The sequence below is a fragment of the Lynx rufus genome, unplaced genomic scaffold (genome assembly GCF_022079265.1).
Source record: "Lynx rufus isolate CCGP_SWC_20201006 ecotype Redwood Valley unplaced genomic scaffold, mLynRuf1.p SCAF_7, whole genome shotgun sequence".
Classification (NCBI taxonomy): domain Eukaryota; kingdom Metazoa; phylum Chordata; class Mammalia; order Carnivora; family Felidae; genus Lynx; species Lynx rufus.
In genome coordinates, this window is record NW_025814889.1 from 46,717,179 (window position 1) to 46,742,913 (window position 25,735).

Sequence of the window (25,735 nt, forward strand, 5' to 3'; positions counted from 1 at the left end):
GTACCATATATTTTTAGACATTTTATAAGTTAAAACAATGCTATCATTTCTCATTGGTTCATACTTTAATCCTCTCTGTACATCAGCCATGGTTGACCCAAGTCACCTACACCAATCATTTTTAGCTTTTCTTCCTCAGAGACAGATGTGACAAATGTGTTTTTACATGTGACACACCCCTACAGATGTATCCAGAATTATGTGCAACTCTACGAGCCTGACCTATAACTCCAAAACTGAGTCTTCAACTAAGAAATCATGTGGAAAAGAAAACAATTGTGTAGATATCCTTAAATTTATTCTAATTAATTTAAAAAATTAATCACTGGCAAATCTTGGTATTTGATATATTAGCAAGCAATTATTTGCAACAGATATCCTTTGCTTGGCATATATTTTGACACCATAGTTGATAAGAGCATGCTATATACTGTAAATGTACACCTGAAATCTGAATTCTTTTATTCTTTTTTTCCTTAAATGTTTTACTTACTTTTGAGAGAAAAAGAGACAGGGAGCATGTGTGGGGAGGGGCAGAGAGAAAGGGAGACAGAGGATCCCAAGCAGGCTCTATGCTGTCAGCACAGATGCGGGGCTCGAACTCACGAACTGCAAGATCATGACCTGAACAGAAGTCGGACACTTAACCAACTGAGCCAAAAAAGTGCCCCTGAAATCTGAATTCTTGAAGGCTAAGGGTGCCTGTCACAGAGAACCAGAGAAAAGACTATAAGGAAGAAAAACATAGTTATTCTCCCAACTGGGCAATGGTGGGAATATAATAAACCTGTTATAAAAGTCTACCAATGAGCATTTTTCTGGAAGTAACTAATCTCCTACCCATGATCTATAAAGCCACTGACATTCCAAAAGGTTTCATAGGCTACACCCAAACTTGGAAGTTGTGTTACATTCCTTAGATGTGGAAGAAAATGACTCTTCACACATTTCAAATATGAAGAGGCTGTATAATGTGGTGATTGGGAGCATGGGCTCTTAGAGCTGTGGTTCACAGTTAATTCTGCCTCCCAGGGGACATTTGGCAATGTCTGAAGACATTCTTGATGTCACAATTGGGGGAGGAGGGTGTTACTGACATCTGGTAGGTAGAGGCCAGGTATGCTGCTAAACATTCTAAAATAATGTAGGAAAGCCCCCCACAAACACAGAGTTAGCTGGCCCCCAAAACCAATAGTGCTGAGGTTGAGAAACCCTGCTATAAAGCAACCTGCCTGGGTTTCAGATCACTCCATACCTAGGTAGCCTCTACCAAGTTACTTAACATTTTTGTCCTTATTGAGTGCTTTTTACCAATAAAATTAGGATAATAATGGTACCCACCTTATTGATTTGTTGTGAGCATAAAATAAATGATGCAGGAAAGGAGCTAAGAACAATGTTTGGAACAAAGCAAGTGTTCAACAAACACTGACTTTTGTTATCACTGTATGTATTGAGAAAGACTGAGAAGAAATAAAACAAAATTGTAACAATGGTTGTTTCCAGGTGGCAAGATCATGACTGATTTTTATTTTCATTACAGTTCTATAGTTTTCCAAATTTTCTAGAACTGTATTTATATTAACCTAATATCCAAAAACATATACTATATTTTTAAAGAATGCAGAGGAAAGAACTTTACTTGTGATATGGCAGAAAGAGGACAGAATTCAGATCCTGGCTCTATCTGCTGCGTGGGACTTCGGGCAGGTTAGTCCATCTCTCTGAGCTTCAATTTCCTGATCAGAAATTGGGGCTAATAACCTATGTCACAGAGTCTGTATCAGGATTACACATGACAGACATCCAGTGCCTAGGAAAGTATGCTGAATGAGAGGTTCCATGAGATGACCGTTTTAAAAGTTTAGCCAGGGAAAAATGACTCCATAAACAGGAAAATATATTCATCATGCTAACGCCTCTTTTGCTTTTTAAACTGTCCTCTTAGAGAGACAACCTCCCATCTCGTGTCATTTTTGGCCTTGGTTCATAAAGGAGATGCTGCATCCATATTCTGGTTCTTCCTTCTATTCCTTCCTCTTCCCCTATATACACATATGCTAGGAAAAGATTCAGTAATTTGGCTGGCAGGGCCTGACTCATTTGGCAGGGTTTGTGAGCAGTGGGCAAGTTACTGTGACTGAAAAGCAGGGCCCCGGTCTCACTTTCTCATATCCTTCACCCAGGCTCAGTGTCCCTCTTCCTATTTCCTCTTCCATTCCTAGCCTCCAGGTTGGCAAGGCCTCTCCCTAAGGGGAAGCCTCTCTGCTTTGTCTCTCTGTTCCACCTTCTCCTGTTCAGCTGGGAGAGTAGAGCTGGTAGACTTGAGAGGGATGAGTAGGAAGCCCAGCTAGGTTTCCAAACCTAAGCCTCTCGAGCACACCAGCCCTGCCTACCTGAGAAGCCCTGCATGAGTGTGGTGGGCATGCCGCAATTGCCTGGCTGTACAGTGCTTCCAGCACAGCTTTTCTTCTGCACAACTCACTCAGCAGGTAACACCGGAGGTAAGGCGGTAAGGAGGAGAAGTTTATCCACAAACCCTTTTCTTCCTCTCCTTAATGACTGAATTAGATGGGAACAATAGGATATGTCTCTGAATATTATAAAGAGGGGTGACTATTTTATTTATTTTATTTTTATTTTTTAATGTAATCTCCACTCCCTACATGAGGCTCAAACTCATGACCCTGAGATCAAGAGTTCCATTCTCTACCAACTGAGCCAGGCAGGTACTCCAAGAGGGATAACTGTTTAAGCCCTAGTTATCCTGCTAACTTGAATTCAAATCCTAAGCAAACTTTCAAGATAACCTGAGACAATCTTTTGCACTCAAGTCCTAACTGCCATGGTTTGGGAAAAGTACTGTGGCTCCAATCTACTCTGACACTAAAGATCCCAGGGTTCTCTGGGGGAGGAGTCCTATAGTCGTGTGAGCTCTTGGCTAAGTGTTCTGGGGACTGGGAGCCACAGCTGATTAGGAGAGGCCTGCCTGGGGCAGGAACTGACCTTCTCATCACATTCAGCCTCAACCCAAGATAAACTATTTCAGTGTTGGGAGATGATGCCAGGCAGAGCATCAAAGTAAAATGAGACCATTAGGGTGCCTCTATATCTAGACACAAATAAAAATATCAGGAGAACCTCATTCTAAAGATAAATAAAATGTCAGGGGGATTGGATATCCCCAGGTAGGAATTTATGAATACTTCTTGAACTCTAGTGTGCTACTGCTTCAGGGTCAGCCTGACTATTGTATATAAATTTCAGGCATAGTTTTGACTATAGGTAGTTGCTAAGTTCTCTCCCACTACACATTCACCTCTTCACTGTCCTCTCTACAAGCACATGCAGCATAAAATAGAGGTGGGCCCCTAAACTGGCTCCAGCAGAAAGCTTCCAGAGCTTTCGCAAATGTATAGTGTGAGCTTACCATAAACCAGGCCTGGTGCTAAGTGCCAGAAACCCAGTGATGGAAGATATGGTCCTTTCACTCAATGAGCTCATTTTAGATGACTATAATAGTGTAAAAGTGGTACTTGTCCCAGGGAAACATAGATTTTAGCAGGGATCCAAGGCTTAATATAAAGGACTAAAGTTCAGTATCGTAGGAGACACAATCACTCTTCAAAGTATTCTTCGATGAAACCCTGAAGGGGAATACCTCATTTAGTGAAGAATTTTACAAATTTTAGATTTCTATCCCTTCTCTTCCTCTTTGTATCTTTGACCTAGTAACTTCTCGTAGTTTTTCCATAGCACAGAAGTATGAGATCAGTCATCATTTACTGTCAAGAGCCAAAAGGGAAACTACACAGACCAAAAAGAGGAAATCTTTATATTTCAGAAATTTCTAGAAGTTAAGGGAAAAACTTATTTTTCCCTTAAAAACCTAAAATAATTTGTAAAGAGAGTGATCTGTTATTACCTTGAAGTAGGATAATATTATTTTAAAGCAATAAATCTAGTCTGTTTGATACCATAGTTTGTGGTCATAATTTCTAAAGTTTTTAATCTCTTTGTTTTATTTTGAAAACCAAGTTAAGTCCTTTTAAAGATAACATGTTTAGACTGGTCTTATTACTAGGTTCAGAGGATGAAAATATGTTCAGTTCGATTAAAAAAAAAAAAAAATCAACCATGAGGTAATTCTAGATTTTTTTGCCTTTAGACATCATTTGGTCACCATAGTAACACAGTACTTTACTACCAAATATCTATACAGCAAAAAGGGAAGAGAAGAACAGGCAATTACTTACTGGTTATTTGGGAGTACAGAATATGACTATTGGGATAATTCAAGATTATATATAGATTCCACCGGGGATCTGTTTTAGCCAGGCAAGCTAATTTGATCTTCTAGTAGCATCAGCTGAACAAAATTTGTAGCCAAATCAACTGTTGACATCATTTGAAATAACACAAGCAGGAAAGAAGCATAGTTTAGTAGTTAAAAATCATGGACTCTGGGGTCAATTTCCTTGGGTCCAAACCCTATTTCTAGGGTTTGCTAGCTGTATGATCTTGGGAATGTTCCCTGATTTCTCTGTGCCTTAGTTTCTTCATTACCAAAATGTGGGCACTAATAATACCTCCCTCCGAGGGTTATTATAAAGATTAAATGACTGATTATTTGTGCTTAGAATAATGTCTTGCACATAGCAATAACTTTGTAAGTATTTTTTAAAAGATGAAATAAAATTTAAATTTGCTAACTTCCCTCTTTGTGCTAGGTAGAAATGGCCAAAGACACCAAGATTTAAGTACATAGCAGATTATTTTAGCCTGTAACTTTAGAAGATTCCTTTGAGAACTTCCTGGGAGCCTTCTTGATGGCTATTCTGTAAGATTTGGAAGTCCGTAGCACTCTACTATCTAAAACCAGAGCTGGAAATAATCATAAGCTCTCCTTGAATCAGGAACATCAGAAGGAAGACAATTGCACAGCACAAAGAAACAGCACGCCTGCCCGCTCAGGCTCCCTAAGCCACTGCCAATAACCTCTGGGAACATGGGCACAGAATAAGCAAGGGAGGAAACAAGATTTTATTGCCATGACAATGAAATCTAGTTGATTTCAGTAATATTATTTTTTTTCTTCTTTCCAGGACTCAAAGAAAAAATCGTTTTCATCAATTAGTACTTTGTTTTACTAATTACCATTGTACAAAATTTCCATCAATTTTTCTTCAACAGGCACTTACTCTGGTAAATTGTTCCTTTTACAGAACTATCTAGGCATCTTTTCTAAACCTGCAACAAATCTAAAGCCCCTAACCAACATCTAAGCCATGACAAAAATCTCTAAATTGCCTGGAAAAAAGAAGGTATTATGTTCTCTAAGCCAAATTTCAGCCGCGATACCACAGGATCCCTAGCGCATACCTTCATCTGGACTTGATTTCAGGGATGGTCTCCTTTGGTCTTCTCCGTCAGGAATAACCCTTGCATAGGAGTTTGGAGAATTCCATAAACCACCAGGAAAGCTTGGGAACACATTCATTTCTGTCCTCTGCCTTCCCCTTGGCTCGTAGCCTGCTTCCTGGTAAGAAGACAAGATGACGCTGTACTGGGTTGACGGTTAAACCATCTTCCCGCCCCCAGCCCCACTCTCTTGGTGCCCCTCCCTTATCCTTTCCAAGGCTCTGGAATGTGTCACATGGGAAATGGATCATGTGGTTCAAGGGGGGGAATGTGGCCATCTTCTATCTCCCTTCCCCCACTTTTCCTTTCAGGAGCAAAGCAGCAGAAATCTCCGACCTGATTGGCTCTGACCAAAAATCTCCATATGAAAAGGAAAAGACTCAACCAAACCTCCAGCCTTCTCCACTTTCTTTTTTTGTTTTATTTCTCATCTGAACGTTTTATTATGGACATTCAGAGTTGCTAGGTAGTGAGGGAAATGATGCTTTCTTCCCAGCCCCTTTCTTTCTTATTATCAATACCCTAATGTGACAAGGTGTTCCCTAACCTCCGTCTGGAACCCACTTAGCATAACTGAGACAACTGAGTGTTCAGCACCAAGGACAGCATTGCACCCCCTTCGGCGTTCATTAAAGCCATTTGTCTACTTCACTCTCAGGTAAATAAAAATATTTTAAAAATATTTCCCTGAGGTCTTGTGTCTAAATATAAGTCAGACCACATATTTAGGGCCCTGATGTTTCCTACTATCAATTTATTGCTACTTTATAAATACAATTTTTACATATCATTACAAAGACCATCCCATGCGTACCTACCTCCCTGTTGCCATCCCATCACCCATCCCCACCCTTTAGATATGCTCCATGTTTTAGGGGGAGGGGAAATTCTCATAACATAGTTTACTATACACCCATATATCTATGCTCATGAACAAGACAAAATAAAACACAGAAACACACAGGATTTCTTAAGTGTGTATATCAAGATGTCCTTAGCCCCATTCCTAGGCCTCAGGCAGGGTTGAATTAGAGAAGCAGGGAGGAAGCCTAGTAGAAACTGTTTTTGTGCAGGGTCTATCCTGCTTTGCTGACGTCCCTGTTGCCATGGTGCTAGGTAACAGCTGAAGGGGATGATTTCTTTCAGAACCGGTCACCATGGGACCCTGCTGACTAAAGAAAGGAAGAGGAAAAAGGACTGAATTGCTGAGGAGGACTTTCAATTAGCATTTTCAGAGCCAAATTTACCTAATGGGCCCTTTCCTTATTAAATTGTTGCTGACCCTAAATCCTAAAAGGATTCTAGAAATTAGTATGGACACTGTGATGCTAACTCCCTCCATACTCCTCTGCTTTTTTCCCTAAAAATCTATTTAGGTGCAACTGAATGAAAATGCCAGCTTCACAGGGTGACTGTGGAGTGCCATCACAGAGTTGGGGGAAGGACACAGGAATCTATATTTTTCTCAGATTGGGACTTCTGATTTTTACGAAGCCATTCATCTTAAGTCCTAACAGCCTTAACTTTACAACCACACCTGATTGTTGACACAAGGAACAATTTGTGAATGTTTTACAATTTTATAGGAGAAAGCACAAATATTTTTGAATGTGAGTTGCTGAATGATATTAAATAAAAATAAATTTGATTAAAGCCAATCCTTTGGATAGAATTTGGACTACCTCCATCAGGAATTTAAGCAAGCTCTACGTTTATGTCATTAGGCTGGCATATAACTGATTGTTTCTAACTCAGAGTCCTTGCCATGGCAATTCTAGATATTTATCTTGGGGGGCAGAAATACTTTCAAAAATTTTCCTAATGTTTATTTTTGAAAGAGAGACAGAGTGTGAGCGGGGAGGGGCAGAGAGAGAGGGAGAAACAGAATCCAAACCAGGTTCCAGGTTCCAAGCTGTCAGCGCAGAGCCTGATGCAGGGCTCAAACCCACAAACCGTGAGACCATGACCCAAGCCGAAGCCGGATGCTTAACCGACTGAGCCACCAAGGCACCCTGGCAGAAATACTTCTAATGTGCAGGAATGCAAACTCTGTTAAAAAAAAAAAAAAAAAGAGGCTGCACAAGGAAGCTGGAGTATAATTTCAAGAAATCAAAATTTCTTCCTGGCTCAACATTCACAGCTTAAGATGTATTTACTTCTTTTATTTTAGGAGAAGAGCCAGGTTAATTCCAGTTTTTCTAAATAAGACAGAGAATTTCAACTTGGCTAATTCTAATGCTTGTAGCTTTCAGAAAATTCATTTATCAGGAAAGCCGATAGGTGTTTGAAGAAATTCTTAGAAAGCCAGCAGGACGGTGACTTAGATATCATCTATCTTTTCTTAGTCAATAACAATAACGAGAACAAGAAAAACAGCTAATGTTTAACATGTCCCAGTTATTTAGTACATGTCATTTAATCCTCCTCCCAAACCATGAGACAGGTACTCTTATAGACTTTCTTGTTTTATAGAAGTGACTGAGGCTTAAAGAGGATAAGTAATGTGCCCCAAACTACACAGCTAGTTAGTGTGGGAATAAGGATTTGGAACTATTTAATCTGACTCCAGAGCAGGCACACTATACTATACTATTCTGCATCGTGAATAATGGACTAGACTAAAATTACTTGTCAATTGATTGTAATGTGATTCACTACTAAGGGCCTCTGACAGGAGAAATTAAAAAGATTGCTTTAAATTATTTGAGACCAGGGCACCTGGCTCAGTCAGTTAAGCATCAAACAATTGATTTTGGCTCAGGTCATGATCCCATGGTTTGTGGGATCAAGCCCTGCATTGGGCTCTGTGCTGATGGCACAGGGCCTGCTTGGGATTCTCTCTCTCCCTTTCTCTGCCTCTCCCCTGCTTGCATGCTCTCTCTCTTTCAAAATAAATAAAAATAAACTTAAAAAAAATCATGAACTTTCTGATTGCTTTAAACAAAATCGAAAGCAAACTACTGTCCAACTGTCTGAGAGATTTATTAAAATAGTTTTCTTAAGGGGCACCTGGGTAGCTCCATCAGTTAAGCGTCCAACTTCAGCTCAGGTCATGATCTCGCGGTTTGTGAGTTCGAGCCCTGTGTCAGGCTCTGTGCTGACAGCTCAGAGCCTGGAGCCTGCTTTCAATTCTGTGTGTGTGTCTCTCTCTCTGCCCCTCCCCTGCTTTCGCTCTGTCTCTCTCTCCCTAGCAAAAATAAACATTAAAAAAAATTTTTTAAATAGTTTTCTTAAAACAAAGCTCTTTTTACAAAAGAATGCCAGCTAATGAATGCAAAGTATAATAGTTAGGAGCAGCCCTCAATGAAATAACCTATTCAGTAAAGGACCAAAATGGGCATTCCAACTATTAAATGAGGACAGGTTGTTTGTAGATGATTTGCAAACTGCAAAGGCAAATGTATTCTGGAAGGGGGGGGGGGGGTCGTCACCATCTTGACTATGCCACCAAACAACTTGCAATTATGTGCCAACATGAAGCAATGTGAACTACCCAATATTACTAATGAAGTACTCTTTCATAAAATGTTCAACCTGAATCTAAACAAACTTCTATTCATAGCGTCTAGTTTTTTTTAAAGGGCAGGGGTTGGAGAACAAGTCATAAGATGTTATGAGGAAATAATCAGCCAAATCGAGAATACAGACTATTCTACAAGGGAACTTATCTAGACTTATCAAAAGTCAATGTCATGAAATGAAAATAAAACAGGGGCACCTGGGTGGCACAGTCGGTTAAGCATCTAACTCTTGATCTTGGTTCAGGTCATGATCTCACAGTTCATGAGTTCCATCCCCATATCGGGCTCAGTACAGAATCTGCTTGGGATTTTGTCTTTCTTTATCTCTGCCCCTTCCCTGCTTGTGCACACATGCTCTCTCTCAAAAGAAATAAACTTAAAAACAAACAAACAAACAAACAAAAAACAGGTGTGCTGCTTGAAGGGTGTGCTGTTACAGATTAAAAGAGACTAAAGACCACAGTTGCAAAGGATATGATTTGCTGACGTGCTGACTGGGGAGGGAGAGAGAATGGAAATAAGTAGCTATAAAATATTTTTGGGAAGCATCTGGGTGGCTCAGTCAGCTTGAGCATCTGACTTTTGATATCAGCTCAGGTCATGATTGCTTAGTGTGGAGCCTGCTTGAGTTTCTTTCTCTCTCTCTACCTCTGCCCCTCTTCTCCATTCCCGTTCTCTTTCTCTAATAAAAATTAATTAATTAATTAATTAATTAAAAATATTTTGGGGACAATTGGTGAAATTTGCATTGTGAATGGATATTAGATGACATCACAGAATTGTTATTTATATTAGGTGTAGGAAATGGTTTATAGGAGAATTTTTTTATTCTTAGGAAATGCTTAAGTATTCAGGATCAAGTGTCAAGACGAATGCAAGTTACCTTCAAATAGTTCAACAACAAGAAAATATATGTATGTATATATACAGAAAGTGTGAGAAAATATGGCAAAACAATACAATTGGTGAATCTAGGGGAAGAGTGTATGGGTGTTTATTGTACTTAAACTTTGTCATCTGAATGAAAAAGTAATAAATACTGTTCTATGCTAGAACAAGGACATGCCACATGGAGTCTGTCCCTTTCCAGGTCAGGTTTAGTGAGAAAGAAAGTGACATAAGGAGAATAAAGCAGTCAGAAAACTGGACTTGACCTCTTTCTAGGCCGAAGTTGGATATGAGTGTACTCATTTTCTACTGTGGCTATAACAAATTATCACAAACTTAGTGGCTTAAAACAACACAAATATTAAAGTTTTATAGCTTAGAAATCTGACATGGGTCTTACTGGACTAAAATCATGGTGATGGCAGGGCTGCATTCCTTTCTGGAGGCTACAGAGACAGAATCTATTTCCTTACCTTTTCCAGCCCCCCACATTCCTTGGCTCGTAGCCCTCTCACTCCATCTTTAAAACCAACAACTTTGTACCTCTCTAACCATTATTCCATAGTCACATCTCCCTTTGACTCTGACCTCAGACTGAAAAGGTTCTTTCAAGAACCAATGTCATTAGATTGGGCCCACTCAGATAATCTCCCCTTTCAAGGTCCTTAACCTAATTGTATCTACGAAGTCCCTTTTGCTTTGTAAGGTAACATATTCACAGGTTCCAGGGGTTGGGACATGGACATCATTAGGGAGCCCTTATTCTGCATACCACAGTGAATTGCCTCCATGTTGAGAGGATCTCTACCATTGCTCCTCTTTGGGGACCACTGCCCAGGTCCCTCATACCACACTCTCTGCACTTTCCATAGCTATTTGGGCCAATGGCAAGTCTCCAACAGTGTAGTCAGACAGAGATAGAGCAGTCAACTATCCCAAGCTGTTCCTATTCCCTTGAAGCATGGATGCTGAACTAACAGCCAGGGGGCTGCCATAAACAGATGAGGTGACTCCATAGCATGGGCCAAGAAGAAGCTGAGTCCGCAAGGGGAGGTAGCCAGTACTCCCTGGGAACTTTGCCTGAAGCCAAAAATGGGCCATGAATTCACCAGCTCCAGGCTTCAGCATCACAGGCCAGCAGATTCCCCGGTGATCAGGCCAACAAGGGACATCATGCCAGAAAACTGCCAGTACATACTCTAGGTCCAGAATGAAGCCAGGGGATTCCATCTCTCTCATCAATTCCACAAGAATGTGTACATTACCCTTCCCCACCCCCCATACAAATGGATGCTATCTTCAGAGAAGATGCAGGACCTCCTCGGAAGGCATTGTGAAACATGAAACATATTTTATCCAAAGGAGACTTATACTACTTAAAGGAATTGTTCAATGAAATTGAACTATATCTGAGACTGAATTAGACACTTAGGGTTTTTTTTCCCCCTGTAACCTAACAATGGTTTTAAAATATGATATGACTCCCTTCAAATGGTGATACCTAATACTACTCCCCTTGAATGTGGACCTGACTTAGTAGCCTGTTTCCAATGAAAAGAATGTGGCAGAAGGGATTCTATGTACCTTCTAAAGCCGGGTCATAATAAGGATAGTTTCTGCCTGGCTCGCTAACTTCTTGGACTGTTCATTCTGGGGGAAGCCAGCTACCATGTCAGGACATTCAAGCTATCTTATGAAGGGGCTCACATATGGAAAACAGGCCTCTCACCAACCAGCACCAAGGAGCAACGATGAGTGAGTTGCCATGGCAGCAGATCCTCCAGCCCTAGTCAGGTGACTGCAGTTCTCATCAATATTAGGACTGCAACCATGTTTGACACCCGAAGCCAGAACTGCTAAGCTGAGTTGCTCCCAAATTCCTGACCCACAGAAATTATGAGATGTTTATTATTGTTTCAAGTTACTATGTTTTGAGGTATTTTGTTATATAGTAATAGATAACTAATACACAAGTGAAAACTCTGGAAAAAACAAGATACCTATTCTTTCTTGGCATAGCTGAGTTAATAAGTTAAATTAAGTGTCCCTACTACATATGTGTATGTTCCTTATACAGAAGTTATGTGGTTTCATTAAGTCAAGACACTAGGAAGGGGAGAAACAATTAGCCACTTAACAGTGTTGTCTGGGGGAAGAAAAGCTAAGTAGATGGAAGTAGGTTATAAAGACTCAGAAGAACTGTAGGGAATTCTAGAACAGGAAGACAGACCTAAGACGGGACTTGACAAGTGACCAGAAAGCTGTCAGAGCCAAGACTGGCACCGACTCTACCTCTTTCTCTATGAGGCTACAATGCCTATCATCTCTTACTTTCTCATCATCAGCTATGTTCACCTGCTTCTCTCTTTTTTAAAATTCGTATTTATGTATTTATTTTGAGAGAAGGAGAGAGTGTGCACGTGTGAGGGAGAGAAAATTCCAAGCAGGCACCATGCCATTAGCACAGAGCTCGATGTGGGGCTTAATCTCACGAACTGTGAGATCATGACCTGAGCTGAATGTTTAATTGCCTGAGCCACCCAGGTGCCCCACACCTGCTTCTCTTTTGGTATCAGTTCATCCTGCTTTACATTGCATTACTGGCCCCCAAATGGCTGGTCCCAACAAACCCAGCTGGCTCTGAAATGTACATGACCTTACCAGTTCAATGTTCCTATCTAAGTAACCCAATTTCAATTAAAAACAAACTACCATATAATCTAGCAATCCCATTTCTGGGAATATCTCTATCTCTAAAGGAAATAAAATCAGTATCTTAAAAAGATATCTACATTCCAGGTTCACGAAGCATCATTCACAGTAGTCAAGATATGGAAACAATCTCAGTGTCTGTCAATAAATGAATGGATAAAGAAAATATGATACAGACTTCAGAAGATGACAGAGAAATAGGCAGACTGGGATTTCCCTCGTCCCTCAAACACAGCTGTATTGGGGCCAGAACACTTGAAACACCCAGGAAACCTATCTGCAGAGTGACAGAAAAATCTCCACAGGTGGAGGGAGACAGCTTGGCCAGACAGAGGTGCGTGTAGGTGAATTGGGGGACATATAACAGAGTGGGCACAGAGGGGAGAGATCCCCTTATGTGGAGAGACAAAGGGGAGAGAAAGAGAAGCTGTATATTGTGGTTGTGTGTTAGGACGAGAGAAAAACATCTCCAGATCACAGGCTGAGGAACGAGAAATACAGAGTACCAGTCTCTACTTCGTAAACAGCCTTAGGAGCTGAAGATCCTAATTTTCAAAAGTGTGCGATTTTCTCCAAACAACACCTAGGGGTGGGGAGCCAGCCCCAGAGCTTGGTAGCAATCTCAGGGGCACACTGGGAGAGAATAATCCCCTTCCTGGAGTACTGTGGGAAGAGAGGTTATTGCCCCACCAAGGACCAAAGAGTCTGCAGGCGCCCAACATGTTGGGAGAGTGGAGTGGTGCTACCCCAGAACGGGGTTGCGTGGTGCAGGATCCTTTAAAAACAGGTGCTGAATCCCAGCCCACTGCCTAGGAGGTGTGGGAGACTGTGGAGCAGGATAGGCTGACCACTGGGACTACTCTGTGAGGACCGCCTAAACTGTGTGGTTTGAGACACTGGTCAGGGGAGGAGAGATTGAGGTGTTACCATTTTTATCTCCATTACCAACACGGTGGGGCTTCAGAGAACAGGACAGCGGCCCCCAGTGGAGGCGGGACCTGCTTCCTAGAGAGATTAACACTGACCCAAACCAAGCAGCATCTCATCCAGACCATCACAGCTGCAGGTCCCAGGCACCAACAGACAACTGTCCTGCGGTTTTGTATGTTAGTCTGTTGCTCTTTTTTTTCCCTCTTTTCTTTCTTTCCTTCTCTTGTTTTTCTTTTTACCCTCTTCTTTTTTTTTTTTTTTTTTTCCCTTTAGAATCAGGCTCGTAGTTTCTGATTTGATTTTTGGTCAATTTTTATTATATATATTTTTTCTTTATTTTTTTTCTTTCTCTTTGTTGGTTTTTTTAATCAGGCATTTTTACTCTATTCCTTTATACCTCTTCTATACCTCCTTCTTTATTTTCCTTTCTCTGGATTAAGCCTTAAAGTTTCTTTGATTCTCTACTTGGTCTTTTTTTTTTCACCCCTTTCATTTTTCTCCTCGTATGAGATCAGGTCCCCTGCCCATTCCTTTTTTCCAGAGTTACTTCAACAACAAATTAAAGCATACCTGGTGGAAAGTCTAAACAATCCACTACTATGAGTAAGGAGGAGCTTTGTAGAAGACTGACCAGTGGGATAGAGCAGGCAATACACAACAACAGAGAGCACTGACACACTCCAAAAATACTTCCTGAAGTTCCAAGCCCTGGACAGTGTATGGCCCCTTTTTAATATAGTATTACTTGCAGGTGCAGGACATATAACAAGCTACTAAAGCATGTAAAAGACAGAAAACTAGCCAAAATGATGAAACAGAAGAATTCTCCTCAAAAGAAATTCCAGGAAGAAATGACAGTCAGAGAATTGCTTAAAACATATAAAATATATATCTGAACAAGAATTTAGAATAACAGTCATAAGACTAATAGCTGGGCTTGGAAAAATCATAGAAGACAGCAGAGAATCTATTGCTACAGAGATCAAAGACCTAAGAAATACTCATGATGAATTAAAAAATGCTATAAATGAGATGCAAAATAAACTAGGTGCGGTGACAGTGAGGACAGAAGAAGCAGAGGAGAGAACAGGTGAAATAGAAAATAAAATTATGGAAAATGATGAAGCTGAAAAAAAGAGGGAAAGGAAGTTACTACACCACAAGGGGAGAATTAGAGACCTAAGCGATTCAATGAAATGAAATAATATCCATATCATAGGAGTTCTAGAAGAAGAGAGAAAGGGGCAAAAGGTTTATTTGAACAAATTATAGCTGAGAACTTTCCTAATCTGGGGAAGGAAACAGGCATCCAAGTATAAGAGACACAGAGAACTCCCTTCGAAAACAACAAAAAAGGTCAACACCATGACATATCATACTGAAACTGGCAAAATACAAAGATAACAAGAGAATTCTGAAAGCAGCTAGGGACAAATGGGCCTTAACCTACAAGGGTAGATACAAAAGGGTAGTAGCAAACCTGTCCACTGAAATTTGGCAGGCCAGAAGGGAGTGGCAGGAAATATTCAACATACTTAATCCTTTATCCAGCAAGCCTGTCATTCAAAATAGAAGGAAAGATAAAGACTTTCCCAAACAAAAACTGAAGGAGTTCACGACCACTAAACCAGCCCTGCAGGAGATCCTAAGGGGGACTCTGTGAGTGGAATGCTGCAAAGGACCAGAGATATCACCACAAGCACAAAACCTACAGATAACACAGTGACACTAAATCCATGTATTTCAATAATCACCCTGAATGTAAATGGACCAAATGCCCCAATCAAAAGACATAGGGTATCAGAATGGATAAAAAAACAAGATCCATCTATATTCTGCCTATAAGAGACTCATTTTACACCTGAGGACACCTGCAGATTGAAAGTGAGGAGATGGAGAACTATCTATCATGCTACTAGACAGCGAAAGAAAGCCAGAATAGCCATACTTATATCAGACAAACTAGACTTTAAAACAAAGATTGTAACAAGAGATGAAGAAGGGCATTATATCATAATTAAGGGGTCTATCCATTTAGAAGATCTAACCATTGTAAATGTTTACATCCCCAACATGGAGGCACCCAAATATATATATCAGTTAATCACAAACATAAATAAATGTATAGATAATAATAGTGATTGTAGGGGACTTCAATACTCCACTTACAACAATGGACGGATCACGTAGGCAGAAAAATAAATAAGGAAACAACAGTCCTGAATGACACATTAGACCAGATGGACTTAACAGATATATTCACAACTTTCCATCCAAAAGCAGCAGAATATACATTCTTCTCAAGTGACATGGAACATTCTCCAAAATAGATCACATACTGGGTCACAAAACAGCCCTCAACAAATATAAAAGGATTGAGATCATACTATATATATTTTCAGATCACAACTTGAAACCAACCACAAGAAAAAATTTGGAAAGCCCCTAAATACATGGAGGTTAAAGAATATCCTACTAAAGAATGAATGGGTCAACCAGGAAATTAAAGAATAATTTTAAAAATATATGGAAACAAATGAAAATGAAAACACAACAGTCCAAACGCTTTGGGATGCAGCACAGGCAGGCCTAAGATACACTGCAATCCAAGAAGTAAGAGAGGTTCCGGGGCACCTGGGTGGTTCAGTTGGTTAAGTGTCCAACTTCAGTTCAGGTCACGATCTCACTGTGTGTGAGTCTGAGCCCTACATCGGGCTCTGTGCTGACAGTTCAGAGCCTGGAGCCTGCTTTGGATTTTGTGTCTCCCTCTCTCATTGCCCCTCCCCCACTCGCATTCTCGGTCTCTCAAAAATGAATGTTAAAAAAAAAAAAAGTAACAAAGGTCCCAAATACAGAACCTAATTTCACACCTAAAGGAGGAAGCAGAAAAGAAAGCCCAAAGCCAGCAGAAGAGAAATAATAAAGATTAGAACAGAAATAAACAACATAGAATCCAAAAACAAAACAAAACAGATCAATGAATCTAAGAGCTGGTTTTTTGAAAGAATAAACAAAATTGATAAACCCCTAGCCAAACTTCTCAAAAAGAAAAGAGAGAGGACCCAAATAGATAAAATCATGAATGAAACAAGAGAGATTACAACGAACACCTCAGAAATACAAACAATTAGTAGAAAATACTATGCAAAATTATATGCCAAAAAACTGGACAACTTGGAAGAAATGGACAAATTCCTAGACACTCACACACTACCAAAACTCAAACAGGAAGAAATAGAAAATTTGAATAGACCCATAACCAGCGAAGAAATTGAATAGGTTATCAAAAATCTCCCAACAAATAAAAGTCCTGGGCCAGATGGCTTCACAGGGGAATTCTATCAGACATTTAGAGCAGAGTTAATACCTATTCTTCTCAAGCTGTTCCAAAAAGTAGAAACGGAAGGAACGCTTCCAGATTGATTCTATGAAGCCAGCATTACCTTGATTTCCAAACCAGACAAGACCCCACTAAAAAGGAGAATAACAGCCAATATCCCTGATGAACACAGATGCAAAAATTCTCAACACGATACTGGCAAATCGAATTCAACAGTATATTAAAAAAATTATTCACCAAGATCAAGTAGGATTCATTCCTGGGCTGCAGAGCTGGTTCAATATTCGCAAATCAATCAAAGTGACACATCACATTAATAGAAGGATAAGAACCATATGATCCTGTCAATAGATGCAGAAAGAGCATTTGACAAAATACAGCATCGTTTCTTAATAAAAACCCTCAAGCAAGTCAGGATAGAAAGTACATAACTTAACATCATAAAAGCCATATATGAAAGTCCCACAGCTAATAACATCCTGAGAGCTTCCCCCTGAGATCGGTAACATGACAGAGATGTCTACTCTCACCACTGTTGTTTAACATAGTGTTGGAAGTCCTAGCCTCAGCAATCAGACAACAAAACAAAATAAAAGGCATCCAAATTGGCAAAGAAGTCAAACTTTCACTCCTCACAGATGACATGATACTCTACATGGAAAACCTGAAAGATTTCACAAAAAAACTGCTAGAACCGATACATGAATTCAGCAAAGTCGCAGGATATAAAATCATTGTAAAGATATTGGTTGCATTTCTATACACTAATAATGAAGCAACAGAAAGAGATATCAGGGAATCAATCCCATTTACAATTGCACCAAGAACCATAAAATACCTAGGAATAAACCTAACCAAAGAGGTAAAAGATGTGTATGCTGAAAACTATAGAAAGCTTATGAAAAAAACTGAAGAGCACACAAAGAAATGGAAAAACATTCCATGCTCATGGACTGGAGAAACAAATATTGTTAAAATGTCTATACTGCACATTCAATGGAAACCCTATCAAAAAAGCACAAGAATTCTTCACAGAGCTAAAACAAACAATCCTAAAATTTGTACAGAACCACAAAAGAGCCCGAATAGCCAAAGTAATGTTGAAAAAGAAAAACAAAGCTGAAGGCAAAACAATTCCAGACTTCAAACAGGCAACAACCTCTTTGAACTCAGCCACAGCATCTTCTTACTAGACATGTCTTTGGAGGCAAGGGAAACAAAAGCAAAATGAACTATCTGGGACCTCATCAAGATAAAAAAGCTTCTGCACAGAGAAGGAAACAATCAACAAAACTTAAAGGCAATTGATGGAATGGGAGAAGATATTTGCAAATGACATGGCAGACAAACAATTAGTATCCAAAATCTACAAAGAACTCATCAAACTCATTGGGGCGCCTGGGTGGCTCAGTCCGTTAAGCGTCCTACTTCGGCTCAGGTCACGATCTCGCGGTCCATGAGTTCAAGCCCCGCGTCAGGCTCTGTGCTGACTGCTCAGAGCCTGGAGCCTGTTTCAGATTCTGTGTCTCCCTCTCTCTCTGACCCTCCCCCGTTCATGCTCTGTCTCTCTCTGTCTCAAAAATAAATAAATGTTAAAAAAAAATTTTTTTTTAAAGAACTTATCAAACTCAATACCCAAAAAACAAATAATCCAGTGAAGAAACGGGCAAAAGGCATGAACAGACACTTTTCCAAAGAAGACATCCAGATGGCTAACAGACACATGAAAAGATGCTCAACATCACTCATCATCAGGAAAATATAAATCAAAACCACAATGAGTTACCACCCCACACCTGTCAGAATGGCTAAAATTAACAACTCAGGAAACAACAGATGTTGGTGACGATGTGGAGAAAAGGGAACACTTTTGCACTGCTGGTGGGAATGCAAACTGGTGCAGCCACTCTAGAAAACAGTATGGAGATTCCTCAAAATATTGAAAACAGAGCTACCCTATGACCTAGCAATTGCCCTACAGGGTATTTATCCAAAGGATATAAAAATGCCGATCTGAAGGGGCACACACACACCCCCCCCCCAGTGTTTATAGCAGCACTATTGACAATAGCTAAAGTATGGAAAGAGACCAAATGTCCATTGACTGATGAGTGGATAAAGAAGATGTGGTATATATACAATGGAATATTACTTGGCGACCAAAGAGAATGAAATCATACCATTTCATGGATGGTATTGGAACGTATTATGCTAAGCAAAATAAGTTGGTCAGAGAAAGACATATGATTTCACTCATATGTGGAATTTAAGAAACAAAACAGATGAACATAGGGGAAGGGAAGGAAAAATAAGATAAAAACAGGGAGGCAAACCATAAGACACTCTTAAATACAGAGAACAAACTGAGGGTTGCTGGAGGGGTGTTGAGTGGGGGGAATGGGCTAAATGAGTGATGGGTATTAAGGAGGGCACTTGTTGGGATGAGCACTGGGTGTTATATGTAAGTGATAAATCACTAAATTCTATTCCTCAAACCATTATTACACTGTATGTTAACTGACTTGGATTTAAATAAAATTAAAAAAATAAAAATCTAAAAGCAAAGTAGGTGCTCAACAATAATGTTCCAGCACATTGAACAAACAGGACTTTTGGGGACTGACTTAAAACAACTTAATTTTTATTCTCCACTGTCCATCTAAAAACACTCTGCAGGGGTTGGGTCTTCTCCTATCCCCAAAAGAAAACCTGGGCAGTCCCATCCTTTTTCTGGTCACGTTTAGGTAAAAATAGCAATTAAAATATCCAGTCCTGTATATTAGTCACGATTTGCCCCTTAACTTAAAGTTCAGGCTTTTCCCCTCCCCCCTGTTTGTGCCTGCTACAGATAGGGAAGCTTACATTTTGGGTAAGAGTGTGCCACCTCTCTCTCCCTGATTTGTTTGTCTAACGGCATTCCAAGAACTTCACTCAAATATCCTCTTTGAGACCCCTTTCCCAGTCACCATCTTGCCTTTTTATGCCCTTGATAAGGGTGAGCATTCCAGAGTACTCTAATCCATTCTCACCCCCGTATAAATTGCGGAAACCCTACCGAGTGGTCTGTCTGTGGTATTTCTTGTCATAGAATCTCAGATAGGTAGCACTCCTATTTTCACATATTTAAAAAAACTTTTTTTAACGTTTATTTATTTTTGAGAGACAGAGACAGAGCATGAGTGGGGGAGGGGCAGAGAGAGGGAGACACAGGATCCAAAGCAGGCTCCAGGCTCTGAGCTGTCAGCACAGAGCCCAACGCAGGGCTCAAACCCACGAACCATGAGATCATGACCTGAGCCAAAGTCAGACGCTTAACCGACTGAGCCACCCAGGTGCCCCTTCACATATTTTTGTAATAGTTGGACTAAACTGTCACTGCTTGGGATTTTTCTATTTCTAACTTTCAACATACTTCCCTCCTTAACCAGAGTTCCCTATCCTCCTACCCCATTCCACTCCTCACTTCTGCTTCATAACCTCTATTGACCCCTGGAGAGTCTCTGACTCCCTTCTCTCCTTACCTAGCCAATAATGTTGAGTCATTTCCCCAATGCTCTTGCAAATGACTAGACAAACGAATGTGCTTCTCAAGAAAAGGGACCCAATTAAAGACAGGTTACCTTATGTGGCAGAAGATATTTCTGGCCATTACTGCTACATTTGGAGTTAGCCATCCAAAGACTGAAGTAATAAGGTGGTTTCAACTTCTGAATCACTTATATCCCTAGAAGCAAGAGTTGTCCTACTAAAAAGTCACTTATCTCTTAGAAGCTCAAATTCTTGACCCAGACATGCCATCCCTCTTGTTCCAAGTGATTTTCTATTCACTAAAAGGCTGCAAAAATAGGCTTACATCTCACCTTTGTCATCTGTTACTACCAACAAAACTACTTGTGTAGTCAAAGCAGCCACAACCCTGATAGGATTCATGGCCAATGGCCTGCTGCATACTTCCCCACATGCACCTTCACATCATACACTTCAGTGAGGCCATGATGCCCCCCCGACCCCGAACTAATGGGGCAGAGCCAGGAAGGTAACCCTACCCCACTACAGACATCAGCCCAAGATTTACCGCATGGTAAAGCAATAAAGACATCATCATCTGCGTTGCCTGTCCTAGATCAAAAAATCAACTTGGGAGGCTCAAAGTCCTCTATCTCTACAGCAAGACCCATTTATTCCTGGGGCCTATATTATTGACCTCATCACTTTCCTCTCCCCAAATCAAGATGCTTACCACACTCTTATCATAGTGTCCTCTTTCCTGAATATAGCTCACTATGCCCTACTCATTTGCCCATCTCAAACACTAGCCTTTATTCCTCTAGAAATTTTTCAAATATATAGCTATACAGATGGGTAGTCTTAAACCACAAGTCTAATTTTCTTCTTCTTCTAGAGAGAACTCTTAAAGCAGTGGTTCTTTTTTTTTTTTTTTTTCCAACGTTTTTATTTATTTTTGGGACAGAGAGAGACAGAGCATGAACGGGGGAGGGGCAGAGAGAGAGGGAGACACAGAATCGGAAACAGGCTCCAGGCTCTGAGCCATCAGCCCAGAGCCTGACGCGGGGCTCGAACTCACGGACCGCGAGATCGTGACCTGGCTGAAGTCGGACGCTTAACCGACTGCGCCACCCAGGCGCCCCGGTTCTTTTCTTTTTTAATGTTTATTTATTTTTTGAGAGAGACAGAGACAGAGTGCAAGTGGGGGAGGGACAGAGAGAGAGGGAGACACAGACTCTGAAACAAGCTCCAGGCTCCAAACCATCAGCACAGAGCCCAACGTGGGGCTCAAAACCACAAATCGCAAGACCATGACCTGAACCAAAGTGAGACGCCCAACTGACGGAGCCACCCAGGTGCCCCTTAAAGCAGTGGTTCTTAACTTTAGTAGCAAAATGAAGAGCTTTAAAAAGTACTGATGTCCAGACCCCACTACCAGAGATTCTGATTTATAATTGGTCTAGAGTGAAGGCTCGGCATTTTTTTAAACCTCCCCAGATGATTCTAAGGTGAAAGCAACATAGAGAACCTGTCTTAAATACAGATGGCCCAATGCTACATAGGGCTTCCATATTTGAGGGGTAGATGACATGCACAAATGTGGGAGGCTCAGGGAAGAAATTCTCATTTGATGATCATAAATTACATATGTTCTATATAGTAATTCATGCAGCCATCTCAACAGTACCTCATTTCATCTTTACAATCATCCTATGAGGTAGGCACTGTTATTCTTATTTTACAAATAGGGAAACTGAGGCACAGGGAGGTTGCATAACCGACTAAGGCAAACCCCAGGTCCGATTTCCAATTCCACACACTTTCTGTGATACCATACTGAGATGTCAATGCCTTCTACAGCTGGATGATCCCACTCCCTAAAATAAGACACCCAGGCTTTATCCCAGAAATACTATTCTACTGCATCCATGAATTTTTCCTGGAACATTTTCCCATGAATTGCATACATATAGCCCAGCTACTAGGCTATATGTTAAGCTGCCAAAATGAAGTGAAGTGCTCCAAGGGAGAGCTCCTTGACAGGGGTCTACTTTTTTTTTTTTTAATTTAATGTTTTTTTATTTATTTTTGAGACAAAGGGAGACAGAGCATGAGTGGGGGAGGGGCAGAGAGAGAGGGAGACACAGAATCTGAAGCAGGCTCCAGGCTCTGAGCCGTCAGCCCAGAGCCTGACGCGGGGCTCAAACCCACGAACCTCGAGATCATGACCTGAGCTGAAGTCGGACGCTCAACCGACTGAGCCACCCAGGCGCCCCAACAGGGGTCTACTTCCTTATTGAAGTACTTCCATTCTCTAATTAATACCTGCAGTCTTTCTCCATTACTGCTTAAACTTAAACTCCATTACAACTTAAAGCCTGTGGCTTTCTAGATTTAGTTTTTCTTACAGACGAAGCTATACTGCCTACCTACAAACCATTCTTTTGATGGTCTCATGAAATTAAGTACTCCATTGCTCCTCTGCCTTGGACTCCACACAGTACACAAAGAATCAAAATTATAGAGGCTAAGCTGCATAAGACTGCTGCCAATATCAAGATGGACTCTAATACATAGTGAGCTGGGTAACTAGAGCTAGAAGTATGTATTTTTGTAACGCACCAGTGGTATGTTTAAGGGACTTGGTAACAAATTCCACCGTGTCACTCCATGAAATCCACATTGCATGCCGGCTGACATACAGGGTGGGTGGGAGGTGGCAGGGACCAGGGGACTTACTGGGAGAGAGAGTCCTGCAGGTGTCTGCGTGGTAGCTTTCAGACGTTGCAGAACAAAAATCCAATGCTTGTGCAGGTGTCCCATGTATCCTGAGAAAGAGGTAAGATTAGTCAGTTCTCTCAAGACAGTTCCCAAATTCCTGACTCCTGTTACTTTAACTGTTCTTTCTAAGCCTAACCTCAGCCCTTGTTCAGGGCTACGCGTTTCAGAATCCTCCTTGTTCCACCCATTTAGGGACTTCCCAATTTTCACCTTACGAATCACGGCCTCATCATTTATGCCTGTTTCCAAACATGCCCAGGTTCACACTATTTTCGGGAAAACTTCTTCTCCTTGCCAATTGTCCTGTCTTTCTAGTCTCACCTCTCGCGTGTGCTGTATAGTTACTGCCTTCATTTACCTCTCAAATTGTCCCATCTCCTTCCCACTGCATTACCTCAGTTCAGCAGTCTCCCATGGTCTCCAGTAAAGAAAAAAAAAAAAATCTTGGCCCCCTCAGATTTATTCCTTTAAGTCGCTCCCCGAGTTATCTTTCCAAACACATAAAAGTCATCCTTATTTTAAAACCTTGATCCGCTCTCTCACGCCCACTCCTTTATTACTGGATTCGCTGAAACCCTCCTCTCACACAGAATTCACAGCCAATATACAAGGGAAAGAAGGGACGACTACGCAGTCATACAGTTATGACTGCAAAATCTTGAAGAACGTAGCGGTGTGTGCTTGACTCCCTCGGACCTTTCTGGAGGACCAAATTTGGTTTACTACTAACCCCACAGATAGTTTCAAAGTTTCAAACCTTGTTCCCGCGAAAAAGGATTTAGTCAGGCGCATGCGCAATCGTGCCCTTGGAAGTGCCGCTTTACTCTCGGGCAGATCTCGCGTTGTTTGGGGAAGCGCCCAAGAGTAGCAAATTTTGTGCGGCGTTGTGAGGCCTTTTTTTTTTTTTTTTTTTTAAACCCTCCCAAGCCGGGTGGGTTAGTGTTGTGTACAGAAGATCGAGACTCTGCGGCGAGAACAAATGAGGCCGGTATAACTAGCTGACACGCTAGCGGCAGTTCTCGGGGGTCGAGGTATTCTACGGACTTCTCTGCAAGGCCCCAAGGCTGCGACACTCAGGAACCAAAGCCAGAAATAAATAAACGTAGAAAAAGCCAACCAGTTTATCACCTCAAGAAGCAGCGTTTTGTTTTGCTTCTCCACTTTTCACTCTACGAAAAATCCCCCATTGGCTACCAGGCCACCGCTTTACCCTCCTGCTGTCAGTGCGCCTGCGCGGCGTTTGTTTACCAACTCGGGCGACCGCTCTGTCCCGCTTCCTGGGCGCCGGCGTTTAGTCTTGATATGTAATTCATACTGAAAGTCATGTTTTCAGTCAGGAAGGCGGAGTGGAAGTTAAGAACAGGCCATTTTAAGTGTAATTCCGAAACTAGCGAAAATACGAACGGTAATGAAAACACTGAAAGTTAGAAATCTTTGCCTTGTCAGACCTGTCATGGAAGAGCTTTAGAATGAACGTGACGAAGGTGACAGCAGCACTCTCTCCATTACTGAGAAGTGACAGGCAGCAACAGTAAATCCAAAAGCTCAGGTAGTATTTAGGTACATATTTAAAATATGGGCTCTGTTATGGAAAAGATGCAAATAAACCTAGCCCCAAGGCCGTCTTGCTCGAGCAATGCCTCAGGATTAAGACTGACTTTTGAAGCAAAGTCAAAAGGCAGCCATGCAAATTTAGAAACCAAAAAGAGAGGTAACTCTAGAAGCAATAGCCATCAAAAGCACAAACCAATAAGCAAATGTTAAAAGGTGGTTTTAAGTTCCCTTCGGAATCCGTTTCAGGTGGTTTAGAAGTCTGTGATACTAAGAAAAAATTAGAAGACCTGGTGGAACTTAATGTTATCATGACTGGATCTGTTTGGGGAGAAAAAAAAAAAGGCAGGCAAGCTGATTTTTTTTTTTCAAGTATCTTTATGGAAGAATTTCTAACGATGCATTTTAATGTGCTCAGATGCAAATTTACATAACTGGTAGATTGAGCTAAACCCGAATCTTAGAACTGTTATAAAAACATAGATGTTAGTAATTTGGCAACTTTATTGCGCTCTATTTGTTAAGTTTTAAATGATGAATTTGAAGACTTGGATTTGGGACAGAAGAAAATTTCTAGAAAGGAAAGTGTGATTTTTAGGTAGCATGAAATTAAGTAGAGAAAAACGTATGGATGTGTGCAGGTGCGGCCAAATTTTGAAGGCTTTGGACAGTTTCCAGCAAGGTTCACATAGAACCTCCATTTTAAAAAGCTAGCCCCTGGATTTTTCTATGTTCAAAATGATAGTAAAATTTAGTAAATCTTGTTAGTTTAGATACTCTACCTTTTAAAGCAAATTTGTGCCAAAGTCAGAAGTGACTTCAAAATCCTGCTCTGTTATCTAAAAGTACACTTATTTGGTTGAGGAAGGTGATAACCAGTTTTCGAAGCCAGGATTGAATTGACATTTTCTTCATGAAGGAAAAGAAATGTAGATAAGGTGAATTGATTCTTTGTTCACCTTAATGATTAAGACTGAGTCATAAAGACGGCTGGCTTACTTTGTCAAGGCAATCAACAACTGTAAAACAAACTGAATACTTTTATTGCACTAGATGAGATGGCTCTAATGAAAATTAAGTATGG

The 25,735-nt window shown here is 40.8% G+C and overlaps 1 protein-coding gene across 1 annotated transcript in view; it reads right to left on the minus strand.

Annotated features, from left to right (window-relative positions):
- The window catches only part of GPR19 (G protein-coupled receptor 19), a 40,134-nt gene extending 16,270 nt beyond the window's left edge, over nucleotides 1-23,864 (minus strand). Inside the window, exons 1-3 of the mRNA XM_047066248.1 lie at nucleotides 23,495-23,864; nucleotides 23,059-23,147; nucleotides 5,383-5,539 (exon numbers count right to left, since the gene is read on the minus strand). The gene's annotated coding sequence lies outside the window, so the exon portion shown is untranslated. The remainder of the gene's footprint in view (nucleotides 1-5,382; nucleotides 5,540-23,058; nucleotides 23,148-23,494) is intronic.
- Between the last annotated feature and the right edge of the window lie 1,871 nt (nucleotides 23,865-25,735).